At 40.2% G+C, this 7,209-nt stretch overlaps 1 pseudogene across 1 annotated transcript; it reads right to left on the minus strand.

Annotated features, from left to right (window-relative positions):
* Positions 1-185: 185 nt before the first annotated feature.
* On the minus strand, positions 186-1,481 carry LOC103258688 (annotated as a pseudogene). Its single transcript, XR_504198.2, has one exon. The product of XR_504198.2 is annotated as a keratin, type I cytoskeletal 18 pseudogene (transcript).
* Positions 1,482-7,209: the final 5,728 nt, after the last annotated feature.

Genomic DNA, 7,209 nt, shown 5'->3' on the forward strand with positions numbered 1-7,209 from the left:
GTGTTTACTTTTATTTTTTAACTTCTGCTGGAGTAATGAAAAGAAACCACTAGGTTTAATTTTGTGATTATTTTTAATTCCTGATTCTAGTCTGATCATGCCTTTTTTTTTTTTATGACATCCAATGACCTCTGAACTTTTTATTGACTTCCTGCTTCCCTGAAGGACGCCCTGTTCCTGCCGCCTCAACGCCTCAAAACTTTGGTGTCATTGGTCTCAGACACCAATTTGCTGTCCACTCTCTTGCGGGTGGTCTTTTGGATGGTCTGGATGGAGCTGCTGCTGTCCAGGCCATCACTGAGACTGAAGTCCTCTCCGTCTTCTAGTAGGCGGCGGTAGGTGGCTATCTCAGCCTCCAGCTTGACCTTGATGTTCAGTAGGGACTCCTCCTCCTGGGCCTGGCGCTGGCCCTCTGTCCGGGTCTGTGCCAGCTCAGACTCCAGGTGCAGCAGGGTGCCATTGAGCTGCTCCATCTGCATGGCGTAGCGGGTCTCCACTTCTCTCAGGCTGTTCTCCAAGCTGGCCTTCAGGTTTCTCATGGAGTCCAGGTCAATCTCCAAGGACTGCGCTGTACGTTTCAGCTCCGTGAGCGTCATCTCGGCAGCTCCAGTCTCAGCGGACTGCATGGTGACCACTGTGGTGCTCTCCTCAATCTGCTGGGACCAGTACTTGTCCAGCTCCTCTCGGTTCTTCTGAGCCAGCTCATCATACTGGGCCCGGATGTCCGCCATGATCTTGCTGAGGTCCTGAGATTTGGGGGCATCTACCTCCATGGTCAACCCAGAGCTGGCAATCTGGGCTTGTAGGCCTTTTACTTCCTCCTCATGGTTCTTCTTCATGAAGAGCTGCTCTTCCTTGAGGGCCTCGATCTCTGTCTCCAGCTGCAGCCGGGTGACGTTGGTGTCATCGATGACCTTGCGGGGCCCATGGAAGTCGCTCTCCACGGACTGGCGCATGGCCGGCTCTGTCTCATACTTGACCCTAACGTCATCAGCGTTGTTTATCTGCAGAACGATGCGGGCATTGTCCACAGAAGTTGCAAAGATCTGAGCCCTCAGGTCCTCGATGGTCTTGAAGTAAGGTCCCCAGTCTCTGACCTGGGGTCCCTTCTTCTCCAGGTGTTCCCGGAGTTTGCTCTCCAGCCTCCGGTTCTCGGTCTCCAGGCTCCTCACCCTCTCCCGGTAGGAGGCCAGGCGGTCATTCAGCTCTTGCATGGTCTCCTTCTCGCTCTGGATGCCCCCCAGACTCCCGGCCATCCCTGTGGCCAGGCCCCCGGGCCCCCAGCCGCCCCGGAAACTGGTGGAGCGGGACACAGAGATCCGGGAGCCTGAGCCGCCGGCGCCTGCATAGACGCTGGCCGCGCTGCTGGTGGGCCGCAGGCTGGGTGGCGGGATGGAGCCCAGGGACCGGTAGTTGGAGGAGTAGGTGGTGGAGCGAGTGGTGAAGCTCATGGTGGCAGCGGAGGAGAGCCAGACGGTAGAACTCACGTGCAGCCCTCATTGCTATTTTTTAAACTCGTACCTACAGATGGTTGCATGTCTAAGTACTTGCTTATGGCTAGTGCTATTATTAATGTATAACATTTGGGATTGTTTCAGAGTTCCAGTTGCATGATTTATTAGGAAGTACTCTCCTGTATGGAAGATGTGACTTGTTATATTTTTTTCTCCCAGAAAAATAAGTCCAGCAAATCAGTGACACCATTACAGTCCTGAAATTATCTGTGGAGCTTTACTTCACCAGACTATATTTCAAATTGATATGGTCATGGGTGGAGGGGGCTATGTGGAAGTTGAGAGGCAGAAAAACTACAGAAAAGAGAATCAGGAGGTTTAGTTTCTAGTCTAGCTTCTGCCACCAAATAGTCCAGTGACTTCAACAGGTCTCTTCCTTGCTCCATCTTTGTCTGTAAGAGAAAAGGGTAAACTCATTGGTTTCCAAAGCTTCCTTCCAGGTCTGACTTGTTTGGACATTGTGTTCTTTTCTCCTCTGGAGAAACAAATCTTATTCCCCATGTCTGGTGGTCTTAGAACATCACTCTTACTGAGTAAACCACCCTTCTCTCCCTGCTGTGGGAATTACAATTTCTCTCAAATTAAGTTGATAGTGTTTTTGCATTTTAAAAATACTGAGGTTACAATTTCATTTTTCAAGAACCATCTGATCAATTAATCCAGAAGACTCCAGTTTATCATCTTATAAGTAAAGTACATTCATTGATTCATTGGTTTACTTGTGCATCCATTCAACAAGTATTTACTATAAAGTTATTTGCTATAAGTGCTATTACTAGTAAGTACTCACTATGGGCCTGCCATTACAAAGAGGATAAAGCAAAGAACAGGACAGAGATTACAATTGAATGGAGGATACAGATTTTTTAAAATAAGTAATTATAATAGTGTGAAAGGAATACAAATGATAAGGTGGTACAGAAAGCTATGACAATATTTAGCAGGGAAGCCCAAACCAATCTAAGGGTCAGGAAAGATGCTCCCTTATGAGCTGGCATTTAAGCAGAGCCCTAAAAGATGAGGCATAGTGAGTTGGAGGGAAGTAAGGAGGGAGGGCCGAGTGTGAAAGTCATTTATCCAAGCTCTGGAAATCACCTGAGAGGTGGAGGCATCTGCCACGGATAACAAGATCTTAATGGGCACCTCAACAGGGGGGAAGGGGAGCCTTTGAAACAGGAAAAAATGTCACATCTGATTCTGCCCTTTGGAGGGATTGATGGATCCAAACACGATGTGTCATACACGTTCTTGTTTGTGAGCAGTAGAGATTGACACTAGAGGATACAGCATAAAAGGTATATATTTGAAAGAATACTGGGCAGGGCCTTTTTCCTGTAGTCAAGATGAATAAGAGGGACCAAAGAACTCTTCTGAAACAACCACAAGCCAACAGAGTATACGGAACGGTTTTAAAGACACTGAATATTGGACGATGATGAAGAGTAATTCCCAAGAGAGGTTTACTAATGAGGTGAGCCCTATAATTTCCCCAACTTCTGCCTGAAAAGAGTTTCTAGACTATGGGGTAGGGCCAGACAAGTTGGTGGACCTCCTGAGTTGAAGAGACAGAACTGAGAAGCTGGGGAGACCAAAAGAGCTAAAGTTAATAAGTCCGAGTGCCAGGGAGGAGAGAGCAGCATACAAGGAGAATTCCAGAAGTCTGCAGAGGGTCCTCTGCAAGGATTAGCTGATTACTGATCATTGAATATGTGTGAAGAAACTACTGGAACCCAGGGAAACAACAACAACAACAACAGCAATAACAACAACTGAAAAGATTAGAGTCCAGCATATGTACCAGATTTGGATGAGTGTATTCCCATTAGACAGACTAGAAAACCTCTTGATGCACAGAGCATTGGAGAGAGTGCACTAAGGGGTCTTACCTCAGTGTTGGGCAAGAGATATATTTAGACTGAGCATAGCTCTGGTACTACTAACAAATCTTAAATGGAAGACTCAAACAGGCCAAACTGACTTCAAATAACTGAATTATGTCTCAGAACAAAGTTAAAAAATATAAGCAGGAATACAAAAACATCAAGTACCCAATAGGATGAAACTTATACTGCCTGGCATTAAGGTAGAAATAACCAGGCATGCAGAGATGAGGGAAAATATGATCTGCAATGAAAAAAATCGATTAAAATTAACCCAGAGCATTATTGATGTTACAGTAGCAGACAAGAATACCCAGTTATTGTATGTATTTCATAAGTTTAAAAAATTAACAGAGACATATGGAAGATATACCAAAAAAGACTCAAATCGCACTCCTAACAAGGAAAACTGTGTTATATAAGATGAAAAGTACATTGAATGGGATTGACAACAGATTAGACCTTGCAGAAGAAAGAACCAGGGAAGTTGCAGACATATCAGTGGAAACTTCCAAAATGAAGCAAAAGAAAAGAAGAATTAAAAATAAAAATAGCATTAGTATGCTGAAGGAATTTAGAAGCCTAATATAACTGGAACCGAAATTCTCAAAGGAGAGCAGGAGTGGGGAACAGAAAGAGATATTTGAAGATATAATGTCTGAAACATTTTCTGATTTCATTAAAACTATAAATCTAGAGATCCAAAAAGTTCAACAGAACCCAAGCACATGAAGCATAAAAAGAAAAAGATACATGAAGGTCCATTATAATCAAATTTTTCAAATGTAAAAATTGTTTTAAAAACTGTTTTAAAAAACATAAGAAAATTCTTAAATGCAGTCAAAGGGGAGGGAAATTGTATTATATAGAGAGGAATAAAGATATAAATTCTAATAGATTTCTTGTGAGAAACAATGAGAGAAGACAGTAGAGTAACATCTTTATGAAGCTGGAAAAAAACCCTGTTATCCGAGTTCTGTACCATAAAAAATATCTTTCATAAGCAAAGGTGAATTAAAGACTTTTTCAGATATGTAAAAGTGGAGCAAAGTCATCAGTAGCAGACACTACAGAAAATCTTAAAAGAATATCTTCGGACAGAAGAAAAATGATGCCAAATGGAAATTTAGATTTTCATAAAGAAATGAAGAGAATAGGAAATGGTAACTGCACAATTAAGTAATTTTTCTCTGGTTTTAAAACATTTTAAAACAATAATTGACCATGTAAACAAAAATAATAACAATGTAGTGTGGGTTTGTGATGTCTGCAAAAGCAAAATGTATGACAATAGCCACAGCTTGGGAAGAAAGAAATGGAAGCACTCTATTGAAAATAGTCTCATAACATATGTGAAGTTGTATAATACTACCTGAGGGGATATTGGAATAACAAAATATTCAATTAATACAAAAGAAGGCAAGAAAAATGGGGGGAAGGGGGAAAGGGAGCAAGGAACAGAAGGGATAGAGAGCAAATGGCAAGATGATAGCCTTAAACCTGAGCACATTAAATGTAACTAATCCTAACACCCCTATTAAAAGCAGAAATTGTAAGACTGGATATACTGCCTATATGAAACATACTTTGGCCGGGTGCAGTGGCTCATGCCTGTAATCCCAGCAATTTGGGAGGTAGAGACAGGAGGATCACTTGAGCCCAGGGGTTTGAGACCAGCCTGGACAACTTGGTGAAACTTTGTGTCTACAATAAATCAAAAGGTTAGCTGGGCGTGGGGTACGTGCCTGTGGTTCCAGCTACTTGGGAAGCTGAGGTGGAAAGGCTGCTTGAGCCCAGCAGGCTGGGACTGTGGTGAATGTGAACTTGCCACTGCATTCCAGCAGGGTGACAGAATGAGACTCCAACTCAAAACAAACAAACAAACAAACAAGTAAATAAGAAACACATATATAAGGACACAAGGAGATTAAGAGTACAAAGCTGGAAAATATATACTATGAAAACACTAACTCAAAGAAAGTTTAAGTGACTGACTATATTAATCTCAAAGTAGATTTAAGATCAAATAATCTGATCAGAAATAAAGGAGGTCAATTTATAATTTAAAAAGGATCATTTCATCAAGGGACATAATGGTATTAAATATTTATGTATTTAATAACAGAACTTCAACTTATATGAGAAAAACCAGTGGAAATGTAAAGAGAAATTTTAAAAATTTATAATGATATAGTAGATATGAATATAATCCTACTACTAGTTGATCAAAGAAGTAGACAATCATTAAGAATATAGAATATTTTACTAACACTATCTCAACTTGATCTGATTGACATTTTTTGAGAATTCCATCAAACAATGGCAGAATATACTTTTTTTAAGGACATAAATTATATTTGCAATATTCTGGACCATAAAAAATGCCCACAAATTAAAATAATTCAAGTCAATACAAAATATATTCTCTGACCAAAATGGAATTAAATTAGAAAACAATGACAGAAAGATGTCTGGAACATCACCAAATATTTAGCAATAACATTCTTCTAAATAGATCACTGGCTAAAAAGAAATTGAAGAGAGAAATTAAAAAGTAGTTTCAACTGAATGATAATCCAAATACATCTTTGTGAGATGCCATGAAACAGTACTTAGGGGTAAAATTATAGCATTAAATGCCCACATGAGAAGAGAAGAATGGTCTCAAATCAATAACCATATTTTTCACCCTAGAAAACTAGCAAAAGAAGAGCAAATAAAACCCACAATATAAAGAAAGGGATAGTAAAGATTAAAACAGAAATAAATAAAATAAAAAAACAAAAATAATAAAGAAAATTAATAAACTAAAAATTAGTTATTTGACAGGATCAATAAGATTGAAACATCTCTAGCCATACTGATCAGAAAAAAATATATAGAAAACACAAAATACCAATATCAGAAATAAGAAAGGTGGGTGATATCACTACAGAATTTACAGATATTAAAAGAATAATAAGGGACTTTTATGAACAATTTTATGTCAATAAATTCAATAACTTAGTCAATAGAAAAAAATTCCTTGAAAGACACAAACTATCAACATTCACACGAGAAGAAATAGATGATGACCTAACAGTCCTATGTCTGTTAAAGAAATAGTTTACAACCTTCCCACAAAGAAAACTTCATGTCCAGGTGGCTTCACTGGAGAATTCTACATTAAATAAATTAATAATAACAATGCTGCACAAACTTTTCCAGAAAATTTAAAATGAGAGCGTGCTTCCCAACCCATTCAATGAAGTCAGCATTACACTTATAGCTATATAGACAAAGATGTTATAAGAAAACTGTAGACCAATACACTTGAGAACATGAATGGAAATGTTCTAAACAAAATTTCAGCAAATTCAGTAACATAATATGTAAAAAGTAATATAAATATCATGTAAGGTTGAGTTAACATATATAAAGCAAACTGTGCATACAACACAGGCTAAATATCCAGAATGTACAAGAAACTGAAAACAAATCAACAGCAACACCCCTCCCCCCAAAAGCACACCAACCTTTAAAAAGTGGAGGGCAGATGTGGTGGCTCACGCTTATAATCCCAGAACTTTGGGAGGCAGACGTGAGAGGATTCCCTGAGCCTGTGAGTTTGAGACCAACCTGGGAAATTTGGCAAGACCTCATCTCTACAATAAATTAAAAATTAGCTGGGCGTGGTGGTGCATGCCCGTAGTTCCAGCTACTTGGAAGGCTGAGGTGCAAGGGTCACCTGAGCCCAGCAGGTGGAGACTGCGGTGGCCATGAGTGTGCTACTGCACTCCAGCCTGGGCGACAGAGTGCACTCGGTCACCCAGGCT

Source organism: Carlito syrichta, unplaced genomic scaffold, assembly GCF_000164805.1.
Source record: "Carlito syrichta isolate Samal-C Ts95f unplaced genomic scaffold, Tarsius_syrichta-2.0.1 Scaffold302328, whole genome shotgun sequence".
NCBI classification, from domain to species: Eukaryota; Metazoa; Chordata; class Mammalia; order Primates; family Tarsiidae; genus Carlito; species Carlito syrichta.